Source organism: Meriones unguiculatus (genome assembly GCF_030254825.1).
Source record: "Meriones unguiculatus strain TT.TT164.6M chromosome 13 unlocalized genomic scaffold, Bangor_MerUng_6.1 Chr13_unordered_Scaffold_40, whole genome shotgun sequence".
Taxonomy (NCBI): Eukaryota; Metazoa; Chordata; class Mammalia; order Rodentia; family Muridae; genus Meriones; species Meriones unguiculatus.
The window spans coordinates 4,164,173-4,180,980 of record NW_026843649.1 but is presented as its reverse complement, the minus strand read 5'-3'; positions in this window follow the sequence as shown (position 1 = coordinate 4,180,980).

Below are 16,808 nucleotides of genomic sequence, written 5' to 3'. Positions count from 1 at the left end.
CATACCCAATAGTTTTCTGGAACTAGACATGCATAGCAGAGCTGACCAATTATTATGCACTCCTTTTCTCTTGGGGTGAGCCATTCTTAGAATAATAATTTAATTCATGTTAGGCTTGGCCACTCCAGTTTGTTCAGGTCTTCTGTGTTTGTTGAACCAGTGTAACTACAGAAATTTGGTTTCTAGAAATAAGTATAGGTCCTCTTCCAGAATCTTGATTGCCTTGGTCTGTGAACTCCAAGTAGTGCCAGTCTTGACTTTTCCTAATCATCTAAAATTGAATAACTGACACTTCTATCCAAGCAGGAAAGCACTCACCATCCTTCTTCTCCACCCCTTGCTGTGCAATGAAGACACAATCTTCAAAGTTGGTGAGTGAACTCAATTCATACACAGGTGCCTCTTTATTTGTAATTACCCACCCTACAAAAGCCAGGGATGTTTGAGAAACCTCATTCACTGGTCTCTTTTCCATTTCACTAACCAGGTTAAGGTCCAGCCTGAAATGAGTTGCAAGACACTGGGCCACAGAGGCATGATAAGGTGTTCAAAGAAAGTCTTAAATATACAGCATGAAAAAAGGCTGAGTTTTGGGAGACATTGCTCTAAACAGAAACTAATCAGAAATCCCTTTTTAAATAGGAATAAAATTATTTTTAAAAAAATTATTTACTTTAATTTTATTTTCAATGCATTAGTGGGAAGGTGTCAGATCTCTTGGAATTGGCATTGCAGACAGTTGTGAGCTGCCATGTGGGTGCTAGGAATTAAATCTGGGTCTTTTAGAAGAGAAGACAGTGCTCTTAACCACTGAGCCATCTCTCTAATCCCAGGAATGAAATTCTTAATGACTGGGAAATGTTGGAGAAGAGAAACAAATAAGAGATTAGAGCAGTGATGCATAAAGAAAATAAAACTTAGTAAGTAATACCAACAATTGGCATTTTTAGAAAGATAAATATAATTAAAAAGAAATGTAGATATACTGACTTTGAACAAAAGCAGGCCCTTCTATGGTAGAGCTAATGGCTTGGTCAGATACTTTTTGACCTTGATTCTACCTGCAGTGTTAGCTGCTGAGATTGGTAACCTGACATACAAAGCTCCCACCAACAGCAGAGTCTCAAATTTTGAGCAGACATAGACCTGTCTAGGAAGACTGTAAATAAATGCATAGGATAGACCTATTATAAATTCAATATTCACTGGCTCCATCTACCATACCCAAATTGAACACTCACCAATCTGGTTTCACTCACATCCAATAGTTAATACATGCTAGAAATTTAAAAATCACCAAACCTGTGGGAATCATGTCCTTCTTCATAGGGTGACCCCTGCAGCTGACTGCCTTAAACTTTTGTCTTTGATCTAGCTATTGCTACCCTGTTTCACCCAGCAATTATACATAATAAATTGCTCTTCCTGTTCTCAACAGAAGGCAGAAACCATGCTCCACATGAAAATCATTTCACTGTAACTACAATAGACAATATTACACTCCCAAACATGTTCCTGGCTTTTAAGAAGGAAATCTATTTTATTCTCAATACATGGATAACTTAGTGAAAGCTCACAAGGCCTAGGCCCCCTGTCTGTTACAGGCTATGCCAAGAATGTTAATGGATTTGAGAAAGAACTATGCCATTCCCCTTATGAAGGCTTCATGGAATGCCTTCATTATTCAGGTCAGCCATGAACACAAGTTTTGTTTTGTTTTTCCTTTTCAAAGCATTGTCAACCAGTATAGACTTGCCCCTGTGAAAAAAGAAAAAAACTATTCTTTTCTCAAAAAGAACTGGACCTTTAGGTAAATGAATTTTAATTCAGAACATGGCTGCTCTGGCAAGAAATCACATCCAAAGACTTTCTAGGTCTGTATGATCTGGTTGGAATACAGACACACTTTAATCCCAGGAGAAAGAGATAAGCAGATCTTTGTGGTCAAAACTAGTCAGGTATAGAGCAAGCTTCAGGAAAAGAAAAGCTTAGGTCTGGGTGTGGTGGTACAAACCTTTAATCCTAGTCCTCAGGAAACAGAGGCATGAAGATGACTGAGTTCTAGCCATTTCTTCTCAGGCTGTTCAGCTGAGTCAGTGAGTTGAGAGGCAATGCAGTCAAGTTGAGCTTCCAGAATTCAGAAAAAGATTTACTGGGAGCCTTTTACAGACACAAGCTGAAGAGAGAAACTAGACACAGGTGAAGACAGACAAAGCCACAGATTTAGAAGCATCCAAAAGATTATAACATATTGCCAAAGTTAGTATGAGGTCAAGCGGAGCAATTCAGTCATAAACTATGAAAAGCCAGATTGATTCTGTCACCTTGGAGGGGAGTCTGAGCCAGAACAGCTGAGTTGAACAGGCCAGCAGGAGTTCAGAAAGAACTAGAAAGGGTGAGCTTATTCAGCACTAAGTCTCATAGGATGAAAACACTCTAGGCCCAGACTGGATTGTATGGAGGCTAGAAGCTTGCAGCTCTAGGCCTAGGTTAGCAGATGAAGGCACTAGTCTCCTGGAGGACGATTACATCAGGGGAATAAAACTTACTTTAATACCTTTATGTCACCACAGGCTGTAATGTGGGTTGTGACCCTGTAAGACCCCCTTGAACGGCTTCGTAGAGGCCTGTTCTTTGATAAGAGCATCGGCCTGGTAGCTGGTTGTAAATCACAGTTGTCTCTCTCCTTTGCTAGGGTTGGGGCCAAATTTCTGGACAAGCCCGGTCAACATGTATATGCTAGTATGCTAATCTCTAACAGGCCTGGTTAGCATACTATTTACCTGTGGGGTGATTTAGAGTCAGCCCTCCCTTGGCTAAATTCTGTTTAGTGTCACCTACTATTTCCCACACACTGGAAATCCTTTACATCATCAATTCTACTCTTCCTCATCACAGCTTAATATTTGAGTGCTATTCAACACACGAGATGCCGTTTACAACCCCCACAAAACTACCTCCGAATGGATCTCACACCTAAAGGTTAAATGCTAAGAGCAAAACTTGTAGAAGACATGAGAGAAACTGGAATAGCGAAGACAAACTGATGTACTCCGACTTTGGCATCCAGCCACAAGGGTGATTCTGCCCACAAACCCCTGCTGCAAATGCTCTGCGCAGATGCGGCTCCCGCACTGGAGTGACTCAGTTGCAACCACTGGGTCCAGCGAGTATCGAGGACCACAAGGTCCCTCCCCAGGGGCCGCCATTGACCAACCAGTCTTGGAAGAGACCCCAAACACCAGCTCCCACCGATCAGCCACCTTCTCCTCCCCGAACTCACCATGCCGCGATTTCGGAGCTGAAACAGCAGAAAAGCTTTCTGGAAAGACACGCCCCATCTCATTACTGGCGGGTCCGGCCGGAGGCCCTGATTGGACAGAGAGACTTGAGTGACAGGAGCCCCTTCCTTATGGTTAGGATGTCTCCCTTAGGGTTAGAATGTGCAGAAGGTACACAGCCCAGTAGTCCCTGACCCCGGCTTCCAGTCCAGGACTGAGTCTTCGCCAGATCTGCAGATTCACATTTCAGCAGCGCTAATGCATGTCCTCCTATAGTCTACACATCTGCCTGCACACCCAGCCTCAGAACAGCCTTGGGACCGCCTAGCCTTCCCACCCTGGCCACTCAGCCACTACTTGCTCCCCTCTGTGGGAGGAAACCCTAGGCTCCCCAACTCAAGCTCTCAGGGCCTGCCTGAGCTCCCCCACAGCACTCAGTAGGTGGTTCTGCTTCTTCCTCCTGGAGAATCAGGCTTCTATAGCCCATTACTCAACTGCAGTGGAGATACCCATCTGTCCGACAAATGGAAGGGGTCCTAGAATAATTAACAGGTAAGGAGAACGTTTTTAATTATTCATACATTTTATAATTAAGGAACAAAATACAAATCAAGGTGACTTCTCTATTAAATTGCCATGGTGTTTAAAAGCTTTGGCGGTAATATACATATATATAATATATATATATATATATACATATATACATGTGTACATATATAATATACATATATACACATATATACCTATGTATATATTTATATATGTGTATATATATGTATATATGTATATTACTACCAAAGCTTTTAAACCTAAAATATAAAAGGTAGGAATCACATACTCCAAGAACCCCATTCTTGTGAGATGATTAACATATCTAGAGAACATATTCAGTACAATTAAAAAATTCTGACAAAATGATTGCAGTATTCTTAAGTTGTGTTAAATCATATTCATCTTTGGTGGAATGTCTAGTTTATAGTGATTTACAAGTACTACAAAGGAATTTATTAGATCTTATAAATGACTCTCACAGGAGTTATATAGTCTTCTCAGAGAACAATATGAATTGTGTTTTGTAATAAATGCAAAATGCACGCTTGGCAAAAAGTATAAAAGCTGATAGCAGAATTTTGGTTGGGACTGTGTGTTCCTTATATATTTCATTTCTTAATGTAAAGAATATATTTATTTTTTATATTAATTAAAGTTTATTCACTTAGTATCCCAGCTGTAGCCCCCTCACTCAATCCCTCCCAGTCTCATCATCCTTCCCTCATTTCCATCCATGCCCCACTCCATCTGTCTTTTCTGAGACTGATTCTCCAACCAAGGACCGTGCATGGAGATAACCCAGAACTTCATCACAGATGTAGCCCATGGTAGCTCAGTATCCATGTGGGATCCATAGTAATGGGAACAGGGACTGTCTCTGACATGACCCAGTGGCTAGCTCTTTGATCACCTCCTCCTAAATGGGGAGCAGGCCATAGAGGAAGACAATACAGCCAGATCTGATGATAGGCTAGGGTCAGATGAAAGGGGAGGAGGACCTTCCCTATCAGAGAAATTTCAAGAAACAAGATTTGTGTTTTGTGGCTTCATACTGGGCTCAGATAACTGCACCTACATTTCACCTGGTACCTGTGAACACCCTGAGAGAAAAACAGTTAACAGATGACAAACTTTGTGGAGCAGGGTTTTTAGCAGCCATAGGCAAATGGGAAGGGAAACAAAACAAAACATCTGTATTAGTAAAGATTCTCTAGCTGAACAGAACAAATGGAATGAATGTACATATGTAGAAAGTGGGTTTTTTACAATGGCTAACAGGCTGTGTTCCAACTGGTCCAACAATGCCTGTATACCAATGGGAAGTTGAAGAACCCATGTTACAGGATTATTTAGTTATACTGTGAACCCTGAGATGGTATCCTGGAAAAATCTGTCTCTAGTTGTAGTGGTTTAGTGTAAGCATATACCTTTAATCCACAAGCTCTCTGTTGAAACAGGCTTAGATAAACTCAACCATAGGTCAACAGGCCAAGCAAGCATCCAGTTGGGAAAGATTCACATGAAATAGAATGTAGGGACATTCAGTTTGAGAGGATTTTTAAAAAGCATGGAAGGAGAAGTAGTTTTTGTTTTGTTTTGTTTTCTGAGCCTTTGGCTGAGTAGGAAGGTAGGCTGGGTACTTTCTCTGCCTCCCTGGGATAGTAAGTTTTCACCCAGGTATCTGACTCCAGCATCTTTATTGGTGACATCATGTTTTGGATTTTGCTTAAAAACAAAACAAAACAAAAATACAGTAATGGTTCAGCCAATGTAGCTGGATGTCTCAGATGGTCTTCAGTATATACCATAATTCTTAAGAAATAAGCTTTAAAGCCAGGTTTAAAAAAATGAGCTTGCTAGACAGAGGTAGGGCCAGGAGACAAAGAAAAAGAGCTGCCATCTCCAATATTATATGTATGTATTGTGAGTGTGTGTGTATATGTATGTATGTTACCATCAGAGACTGTGGATGAGATTAAAGGTGGGTTTTATCACATCAAAAATCTAGATCTAGATTGAAGAGTTTTTCCACTTCCCAACAGTTTGGGTTTTAGTTAATTCCAGACATATAGTCAATTTGGCTGCCTAGAATAGCCATCATAACAGTGAAAACAGAAGAGCTGAGAAAGATTTTTTTTTCCTGTGGCAGGAAAGGAGAGCATGGGAGTCTTTTCCAAAGCATGATTTTCTTTAATAAAGGAAGCTTTGATGTTTTACTTAGGGAATCTGGAAAAGTTCAATTATAGGTTTGCCTGTGTTAAAGCATGCTAAGTTAAATCATTTTCTTAACATGGTGGTAGTGTATAAGGAGATATATTTAAATGCATCTTAGCTCAAAGTCATGCAGAAACATATGTAAATTATAAAAGTGGACAGAAATGCCTCTGGAATATTCATCTTGTACCACAAGGTCTTAGATGAAAATAAGGGACAGTAGAAATCATTTGCATGAGGCCAGCGCTACCTGTCAATCATGTTGTATGATTTCACAGATAGAAGTATCAAGGCCATTTTCTCACACATACAAAGACAGAGAATACAGATTCAGAAAATATTAAGGAAGTCACCTATCAGCACCATGGACACTATTCTTAGAGGAGCAGCTTTGCTGAGCTAGTCTAACTTCACAATGAGCCTGTTTTTGCCTATGAGATGGCTGGTTCAGAGGAATGCTGCAGCTACTTTCATACAGAAGTAGAAAGAGTTCGTTTTAACTAGCCCTGGCTGCTGTCTGTCTCACTGCTGTGATATCTCTGTAGAGATTACTACAATTTTAAGCTTTATTTTTATTTTATATACATGGGTGTTTTTCTGCGTGTGTCTATGTTCAGTAACAACAGAAGCCAGAAGATGGCAGGAGATGACATTGTCTGGAATTAGAGCAAATGGCTAGCTACCATGTGGTTTCTGGAGATGGAACCTCTATCTTCTGTACCAATATCCATTGTTTTTTAACTGCTAAACTATCTCTTTAGCCATGTTCTAATTTAAAATGTATTTTTATATATTTTAATTAAAATATATTACATTGCTTTACTCATTTCTTGTCCTCTCTCTATCCCTTCTTATTCTTCCCAGGCGAGTTCTTCCATGCTAAGTATGGGTGAATAAGTATGCTCAAATATTTGAATAAAACTTGCTGAGTCCCTTTCTGTTGATTGTGTATATATGGTTTCAGGACTGACCATATTGTATTGGAAAAGCAATTAGGGAGCTCATCCTTGTTTGATGCTAATTATCCTACTTTCAGGAAAACTCCACTTTGAACAACAGGATGTTGAACCACAAAGGTCCTTGTACCCACAGATCACTAGGGAAACCAGGAATGTTAAACATGCAAAGGCCTCTTCTCAGTGCAGAAGATAAACTATCTGCATTCAATCCAAAAGGCTGGGAGTGGAATTTGTTAATGACCTCTTTACTAGCTGTGGGGGCAGACCTCACCTACCTCTTGCTACAGAGGCAGACTTTACCAAAATTTTCCAGAATGATTATCTCGGACTATTTCTTTCCTAGACAGTTACCTATCTGAGTGACCAAAGATGTGCCCCTATATGTAAAGGGTGACAGAATACCCAGTTTTCTATGATCTTTGGATCTTGGAGGGGACAGATGCACCCCTATCTGTAAAGGGTGGGAGGGTACCCAGTTTTCTATGAGGACAAGGTAGGTATGTTGTGCCCGATCTGAGAGATACCAAAAGACCACTAGGAGTCCAGTCCATTGAAAATCACAGAAGGATCTTTATTCAAGCTAAATCTCAGGCCGCCAATCTTCCCCAACATAGCAGGTTAGAAAGTGAGGCTCTGAATCTCAGGGAGGCAGACTTTTTAAAGGAAAAAATGGCAAGCGGGGGATTCCAAGCCTTAGAGCTACAGAGAAGAATAAGTTTTGGGTAGGAGGTTCAGCAACCTTTTGGTTAATTGTTCCAAGCCACCTGGCCAAACCTACAGATAGCAATCTCTATGATAGCCAGCTGGGTGGAGTGGAGGATCCACTAACACATTCTGTGGCATTTATGATAACATGTGGGGTAGAGGCCTGGTTATAATTATCTATTTACACATTTTGTGGTATCCACAAAACCTGCAGGGGTGGAGGGCCATGTGGCCCTTTTTGGAACCCAAAGGTGGTGACCAAATCATTCCAAGGTCATTCAACTTAAGATAGAGTCTGAGAAACAAAATGGAGCCACCCCTGCCATCCTCAGTTCCTTCAATACAAACAAACTGCATCTGAAAAGGCCAGAATGAACCTGAGTTCTGTGTTATTTGTATACCACTAGCTTAAGACAGTCACACTGTGAATCCCAAATCTGTCTATAGATTAAGAAATTCTGTTGCCCTGGAACTCAGTATGAGTGGTGAAATTGCCATCCTGACTCACAGGGACCCATAGCCCTGCTAATGCATTCTCTAGTCCATGTCTCCTCACAAGTGTCAGTGGATGTTCCCCTGAACTGTAAAAGACTGAAGAGCTAGCAAAGAGGGAAGCTCAGGCAGCAGGTCTCTATGAGTTTGAGGCCAGAAGGGTCTATGCAATGAATGCAGGTGTCCTCAGACTCCCAAAGAAGGCCTTTTGCACAACAGGAGCACTGCAGACACAATGGATTGTCACAGGACACCGCATAGATACATGCAAATTTTTAAATGCTCATGGTGTGTACTGTTCGGCTTTAAATTGAATGAGTGCAGATGAGAAATTGGGTAGGTGATGCATTTTCCATTGTCAATGGTTTTTAAACTATGAGAATATTCACTCCGAGGCATTCCTGAGACATAAACAAAAAGCTGGGAAGATGACTCAGCAGTTAGGACATTGGCTCGGTCGCCTCCCCACTATCTCCCGGGCCACCACGTTTCTGAACTGTAAACACAAAGCGGCAAAGCACAGGAGCCATTTACCCCTTTTGTTGATCAATACAGGGCTCACCAAAGTCAGGGAACTACAAACAATCCCAGAGTGCATTGTGCCCACAGCAAGCTTCTGTGAGAACTACAAGCATGTCTCCTCAATGAGAACTACAAACATGGCGGGCTGCAGAGCAAAGACTTCTGGGATTGTTTGCAGTCATCTCAGCTTATGGCCAAGCTGTAACATGATGCAGGCGCAGAAATACAATTGGCAACCTGGACAGGAAGTCGCCCCGTTTTCCACCGCTGCAGAGGCCCCTGACTGGGAAGTTACCGGCCGACCAGGGCACACAGCATTTAATAATCAAGACCTTTCTAGGAGCATCTCCGAGACGTCATCACCCCGCCCACTGGTAATGGAAGTAAACACCAGCTGCTGGAAGTCGCTGGTGTAGAGGAAGAATGTGCAGTTTGAATTCTCCTGCTCAGAGGCCGTCCAGCTGGTCTATGGAAAAGGAATCCTGGGTTCTCGGCCCCCCTTTTTTGGAATTGCGGCCCTCCCAGTCAAAGAAACGCTGCTCTCTCGGGAAGGCAGAAATGGGCTCACCCTGATGCGTATTTTTAAAGATTAAAAAACAACATCAACAACAAAAGGCGGCGCAGTGACATACACCTGGGATCCCAGCACTGGGGAGGCAGGGGCAGGCGGGTCTCAGTGTGTTCCAGACCAGCGTGCTCCAGAAAGCGAGTCCAGGACAGACAGGGACACAGAATCCCTATTTCTTTCCCAGGTGCCAGGTTGGATCCCCAGGGACAACAGGGTGGTGCACAAATGTCTGATTCCCTCTGGTGATGCGCACGTGTCCATGAAGACAGAGCGCTCCTGCACCTAATAGCTAGATTTATATATGTGATAATTTTAATACTATATATTTTAATTTAGTAAAGACAGAACTGTCTTGAGTACCCACATCCTCTAGTCCTGTGGCATCGCTGGATGAACCACTGAACGATAATGGCCTTATTCCGCCCTAAGCATGGAGGGACCCTGTGCCAGAATTAAGCTCAACGGAGTGGAGGGGAGGGGGATGCTAAGGTGTTTACCTGGGCCCCTGCACCTGTATTCAACCTCTAAAAGTTGTTGCTGCAGGCTATGGAAGACACAGGTTTTCCCTTAATTTAGAAAAAAAAAAAAAAAGCCTGAGAGAATTTGTTCCAAATTTTAGTACAAACAAGCAATTGACCTGTATTATACATGCACAACAATTTCAGTTCCTCTCCTCTGGTCACACACAAAAAAAGCAAATAGTATACATGACGCTACTTCACTCTTGGAGGAAAACATGGCTGTGCTTTGGGCTGGTTTTGTGTTTCTGAGTTTTCTGCAGTGCTGTGGCAGTTATGATCCCACAGGTGATAACACATAGGGTGATCAGGTGTACCCACCCAGGTACATAAAGGGGCAAGGTGCAGCAACTTTGATACAAAGGATAAAGACCAAACAAGCCATTCCCGGATGTGTAAATGGACAAACACACACACACACACACACACACACACACACACACACACACTTGAGGACCACTTCATTCCTTCTCAAATAACAAGGGTTCCAAGTCCAGATGTAGTTTTGAACAAGTTTTGTTTCATTTTCATTTTAATGGCCCATATACAGATAAAAAATTGGCCAAGGATTTGGTTCTGGCTCCTGATTGGTATCAAATGAGACCAAATTCCCACTGATCTCCATTTCTTGAGGAATATCTGAGGATGCATATGTCTTCAGTCATGGCCTCTTAAAAGACTATCATATTATTTAGTGTAGTTTAAATAGCAAATGATGATGTTATTCCTATTACTCAATTTCATCTCTGGTGAAAATTCATATTCTGAGGAACATGTGGAAGGTTTTCTAAAAGGACTCTCCCCTACATGCACCACTTTCACACACTCAAAAAAATACAGCATTATTCTTTTCCCATGTCTGACAAAATCATAATTTCTGAAGAGCCTACACTGCCAAAAACTCACTAGCTAGCACCCAGAACACATGCACCTATCATGAAGTATAAGAACCTTTGATACAATGACCATCATCATGTACCAAATTGGCCAGTATGAACCAGACCATCAGTGAGGCTGCCCACTGACCAGTGTTATAGTGGAATTCAAATAAAATTATAGTCTTTAGCCCAATAATCACTCTGCATGGTAGACTGTCCAGGTGAGTCAGTGAGGGTGACTTGTGCTTGTGAGAGTAGCATCACTCTCAGCAGCCACAGAAGTAGACATGCAGCTCAGCTCTTCCTGCCAATCTTCACATTCTCCCAAACTGTGCTCAGCCTAAACCCAGAATACCATCAGTACCCCTACCTTCCAGCTAGCTCCAAATGATAGTGAAGCATCTCCAACTGTTCCAAGAACATGAACACTTCCTGATGTGTGCTTGACATCACTGAACCAGCCAGGAAAATGTCTGTTATTATCCTGGAAGTAGGAACTGCTTGGCTTTCACCACGATCATACAAAATGTTTAAATAATGTGACATCTTCCAAAATACACAACAGAAAGCATCAATGTAACTTGGTATTGTTGCTTTTTTCCCCCTCTCATTCATCACAGCAAATTCTCAGTGTAGCTATGATTTTCTAGGTCCCAAAGTTCCTTTCTTACAATCCCAGTATCTTCTCAAACCAAAATGAATGTTATAACCCAGCAGCTATTTGTTTCCTACTGAGGAAACGTAGTTATCAAAATGGAATTGGTGAATTCCTTTTTGATGGGTCACCCAAGCTGGTGCACCTCTCCAAAGAAGATGGAAAAGAGTAAATTCTCCAGGATGGTGTCCTAAAGTGAATCAAGTATGGCAAAGCATGATAACAGGAGCCATGTTGGACCTGCCTTGATTTCCAGAGTCTTCAATATTTCACAAGGACAAACAGTGAGGTCAACCAAATCTCAGCATACGGTTCCTATATTATCATTTAAGATATGCTCAGGAAAACAATAGGTTTTTTTATTAGGATTTCCCCCAAATACCTTCACATTGGCTGTTTTTGCACGAGGTGCCCACAAATACCCAAAGTCTCATGGGTCTGAAAAAGGTAAGAAATAATGGTCAGAGAACCAAAAAACACCCTTGAGAGAAGACAAATCCTGTACAATTGGAATAAGGACACAGAAATAAACCCACACTCCTACTAAAACTTTACTTTCATCAAAGACAAAGCCATACAATGGAAAAATGACAGCATCTTCAACAAATAGTGGTGGTCTAACTAGATGTCTGCCTGTAGAAAAATGCAAATTGACCCCTTTGTATCACCATGCAGAAACTCAAGTCCAAGTGGATCAAAGACCTCAACATAAAACCAGAGACTCTAAATCATTTAGAAGACAAGGTAGAAAAAAGTCTGGAACTCATTAACATGGGAGACAATAGAACAAATCAGCACAGGCTCTGAGATCAACGATTAATAAATGGGATCTCAAGAAACTGAAAAGCTTCTGTAAGTCAAAGGACATGATCAAAAGAACAAAATGGCAGCCAACAAATTGGGAAAATAGCAACACCAATCCTACAGACAGAGCATTAAAAATTAAAAATATACAAAGAACTTAAGAAATTAAACACCAACAAATCAACTAATCCAATTTAAAAATGAGGTTCAGAGCTAAACTGAGAATTCACCACAGAGGAATCTCGAATAGCTGAGAAGCACTAAAGGAAATCATCAACGTCCTTAGTCATCAGACAAACAGAAATCAAAATGACTCAAGGATTCCATCTTACACCACTCGATTGGCTAAGATAAAAAACTCAAGTGACAAAATATGCTGGTGAGGATGTGGTAAAAAGGGAACATTCCTCCACTGCTGATGGGAGTGCAAACTTGTACAAGTTCTCTGGAAATCAATCTGGTGCATTCGCATAAAATTGGGAATAGTTCTACCTCCAGACCCACCTATATCACTCCAGGGAATATATCTAAAAGATGTTCCATTATAGAACAAGAACATTTGTTCTGCTATGTTCATAGCTTTTTATTCATAACAGCTAGAAACTGGAAACAACCTAGGTGTCCCTCAAATCTAGAAGAATGGATAAAGTACTTCTGGTACATTTACACAATGGAATACTAATCAGTTATTAAAAATAATAATTCATGGAAACTGCAGGCAAATGGATTGAACTAGAAAAAATCATCCTGAGTGAGGTAGCACAGACACAGACAGAAACACAGAGTATATACTCACTTATGAGCAGATATTAGACCTATAATACAGGATAACCGTACTACAATCCACAGACCCAAAGAAGCTAAATAACAAGGAGGGTCCACAGGAGGGTGCCAGAATGTCGCCCAGAATAAAAAACAGAATAGACAGCAGAAGTGGATGAAGAAAGGGAACTGAGCAGAATTTTTTTTTCTGACTCTAAGACAGGCTATTTATTGTCCACAAAAGAATCTTTTTATGTTTTTTTTTTGCCATAAATATAGATTCTATTTTATGTGAAATGGTTGCTTTGGATACAGTCCTCTCGTATATATATCTTATGGCACTGGACATATTCCATGAAATCATAAAAATTTTGGTTATTGAACTTGCCATATTTTTACATATTTACACATATATCTTACAGAATTTCATCTCACACTAGGAAAGCATTTGTTGAAAGGCATTCAAATTAAATGTCTTCAAATGAGTGCTTTCAGTCTCCAAATCATTTAAGATACAGATATATACACATACACGTTGTCAGAACCTTTTTCTATTTTAATTTGTACTTTCAACTATAAGGTGAAAATGTTTTATTGGCTTGATAACAGTGAATTACTACCAATAATATAAGATCCTGAGGCTACCCTTGCTTACCAGTGAGGCTTACCTGGCATGGAAGAAGCCGGTCCATGTTTCTGTATGCTTTAGGTCCCATTTCAATTTTGCTCAACAGAGTTCTATGGAGGGCACGGGCCACTACATAAACTGCATACCATATGGAATAGCTGGGCTCAGAAACGGTCACCACATCATTTTCTTCTGGTTTAATCTCTACAGAAATTGGGTATGGGTCATGATTTTCACATAGCAAAGCAGGAGGTGAGCAATTAAACCTGTCAATCCAGAATTTATGGAAGTAAAAATCTCCTGGGTACTGGGAGGCTGTAGAAGACAGAAAGTTCATTAAGCCAGTGATAGCTCTTGTTTTCGAATATGAGAAGCTTCCTCTGAAAAGGTTCATCAAGTCATTCCTATCTGATAGGGACTCAAAATAAAATGTGTTGGTTTGCCATGTTCTACACCTTCCTTCTGGTTGAAAATAATTTATTTACCATGTGAAAAAACTTCAGTTTCTTATATGACTACAGAATACCTGCACTTTTACCTGTGTATGTTGGTTCAAATTCAGCAAATCAACAGCAAATAGTACCCAAGTTTCAATTAGCTGGCTGTTTTTCTGCACAACCACACAGATCTTTCTTTTCTTCCTTTCTCCCTTTCTTTCTTCCTTCCTTCCTTCCTTCCTTCCTTCTTTCCTTCCTTCCTTCCTCCCTCCCTCCCTCTCTCTCTCTCCGTCTCTCTCTCCTTCCTTCCTTCCCTTTTCTTCCTCCTCCATCTCTTACTTTTTCTCTTTGCCCATATGTATATGCCTTTAGAACAGCAGAGGTGGCCAGATCCTTCTGCATTGAGTCCCCAGCATCCTAACAAGTAAGCCTAGTGCACCTTACCTACTCAACCCCCAGCCCCCTAAACATTATTTATAGGGTCGTCCCTGCTCGTGCACCTGCGGGCCAAAAGAGGGCGCCAGAACAACCAATACAGGGTCGTGCACAGCCTCACCCAGGACCGGGTGCACCCATCTCCCCCAGGAAGCATGCAGGCCTGGAGGGAGCGGACGACTGTGCGTCTTCTTGTCCCGCCATCCCACTGCCTACAGTTCTGCCCCCGCACCAGCAGCTCGGGGACTCCAGGCAGATGGATGGAAGGCGAGGAGTGGAGAGGGGAGGGAGGCGGGGAACCCCCAAATCCCTCCTACTCCCCTTCCTCCCCGCCACCACCCCACGTGTGAGCAGGACTATGATTTCATAACTGCTTGGGATAAGAAGATTGCTGACCTGGGAAAACCGTTCCGGGTAGCAGCGCGTCTCTGGCGGAAGTCCCGCTCCTTAGGGCTTCGCTTCCAGATCCGCCCTGCAGACTTTCTGGCTTGGAGGCACAGAGGCCTCCCTGCCATCTCCCTGGCCCACGGGGCTGTAAACACAAACCCTCTACTCACAGACAGACCTTTATCCCTTCGTTTCTCACTTCGGAGCTCTTGCTGGTCACGGAAGTCCCAAGAGTCCCAAGATGAATCGCGGCAGAGACTCAGAGGCGCGAGAACTACAAACATGGCTTCGGAGCAAGGACTTCTGGGATTGTATACTAGAACTACAAAAATGGCGTCCAGGCGGCGCCATGCATACTGGGATTGTTTGTAGTCACGAGCCTGCTTCTCTCCCTCTCTGTTGCCTGGACCGTGGCCCCAGAGTCGCCTACAAATCCCAGAATCCGCTGCGTGCCGTTGCCAGCATCATTTGCATGTGTTCCTTAGGATTACCACCATTTGGCTTGGCGAGGAGCGTGGAAGTAGGCGCGGGAAACCTCTTTGTCCTCAGACCCCACACAGCCTTTCCCCTGCTCTCCGTGTCTGTAAATCTCTCTGCCACGCCATACCGTCATAGGGAGCAGGAGCTTTGTGACGTCATTGCCCCGCCCCTTGTCCACGAAGTCAACACACTTAAGCTGCTCCTGCTACTACAGTAAAAAGTCCTGTCCCTGGTAGCTTGTCCTTGGGTCTCTGCACCTTTGATTATGTCCCTGGGAGTGAGACACAGACAATATTTTTTTTTTACATGAATACCACTCTGCCTTCTTTTGGAGGGGGACTTTTTTTAAATTTTTTTATTAATTACACTATTCATTTTGTATCCCCCATGTAGCTCTCTCCGCCCTCCCTTCCCAATTCCTCCCTTCCTCTCCCCTTCTCCACACATGCCCCTCCCCAAGTCCACTGATAAGGGAGGTCTTCTTTTCCTTCCTTCTGATTCTAGTCTATTAGGTCTCATCAGGAGTGGCTGCATTGTCTCCCTCTGTGGCTTCTCCTTTCAAAATGGAGTCACCCAAGCTAACTTAAACTCTTCAATCACATAAGTAGAAAAGTAACTAAGATACCATGCACACATGATATATACCCAAAGTTAAAACGTAAGATTTTGCTGGAGACATAAATGTATTCTACTGCCAATCTGTGACTAGTGTTTCCCTTCTGTATCGCTTGTTTTGACTGGAGTATGTTTTCACAAACTCCACAGGAAAATGAGTGTCACAAATTACAGGCTAAAAATCGGGACTGGAGGGATAGCTCAGCAGTTAAGAGGACTTCTTGCCCTGCCAGTGAATTGAATTTAGCTTCCAGCATTCATATTGGGCTACTCCCAATGGTCTGTAACACCAGATCCAAGTGATCTGACACCCTCTTCTGGCCTCCGTGAGGACCCACATTCCTCTGTAAACACACACACACACACACACACACACACACACACACACACACACAGAGAGAGAGAGAGAGAGAGGAAAGTGAGAGGGGGAAAGGATAGGTTTGTGTGTGTGTGTGTGTGACAGGATCTCCCATCTGTATTGTCTTTTAAAATCACATATAAACTAAAATGACCTTGATCCAATCATCTTGCCTCTAACTCCTGGGTGCTTGGATTCCAGGGGTGCAGCACCACACCTCAGTTCAAGCATTGGTGAAGATGGGACTCAGATTTTCTTGTGGTTGCTAAGCATTTGGTCAACAGAGGGATCCTGAGACCATAGGTACCATTTCTCTGTAAAACAACTTAAGTCTTTTCAAGGGAGAAAACTAGTTCAAGCTCAAGGCCTGTGCTCTAGGCCAGGCACATGGTCTCACTGTGGGAGATGGAAATGAGGTTTACAACAGGTGTTAGTTAGCTTTTTAAAATGAGGTTTTCGGTATTACACATCAGTGCCTGTGATTATGTGGAAGTGTTCCATCTCTTTGGATAAGCTGCTGTATTAAGATCAGTGGTGTGGGATTGCAGAAAAATCACA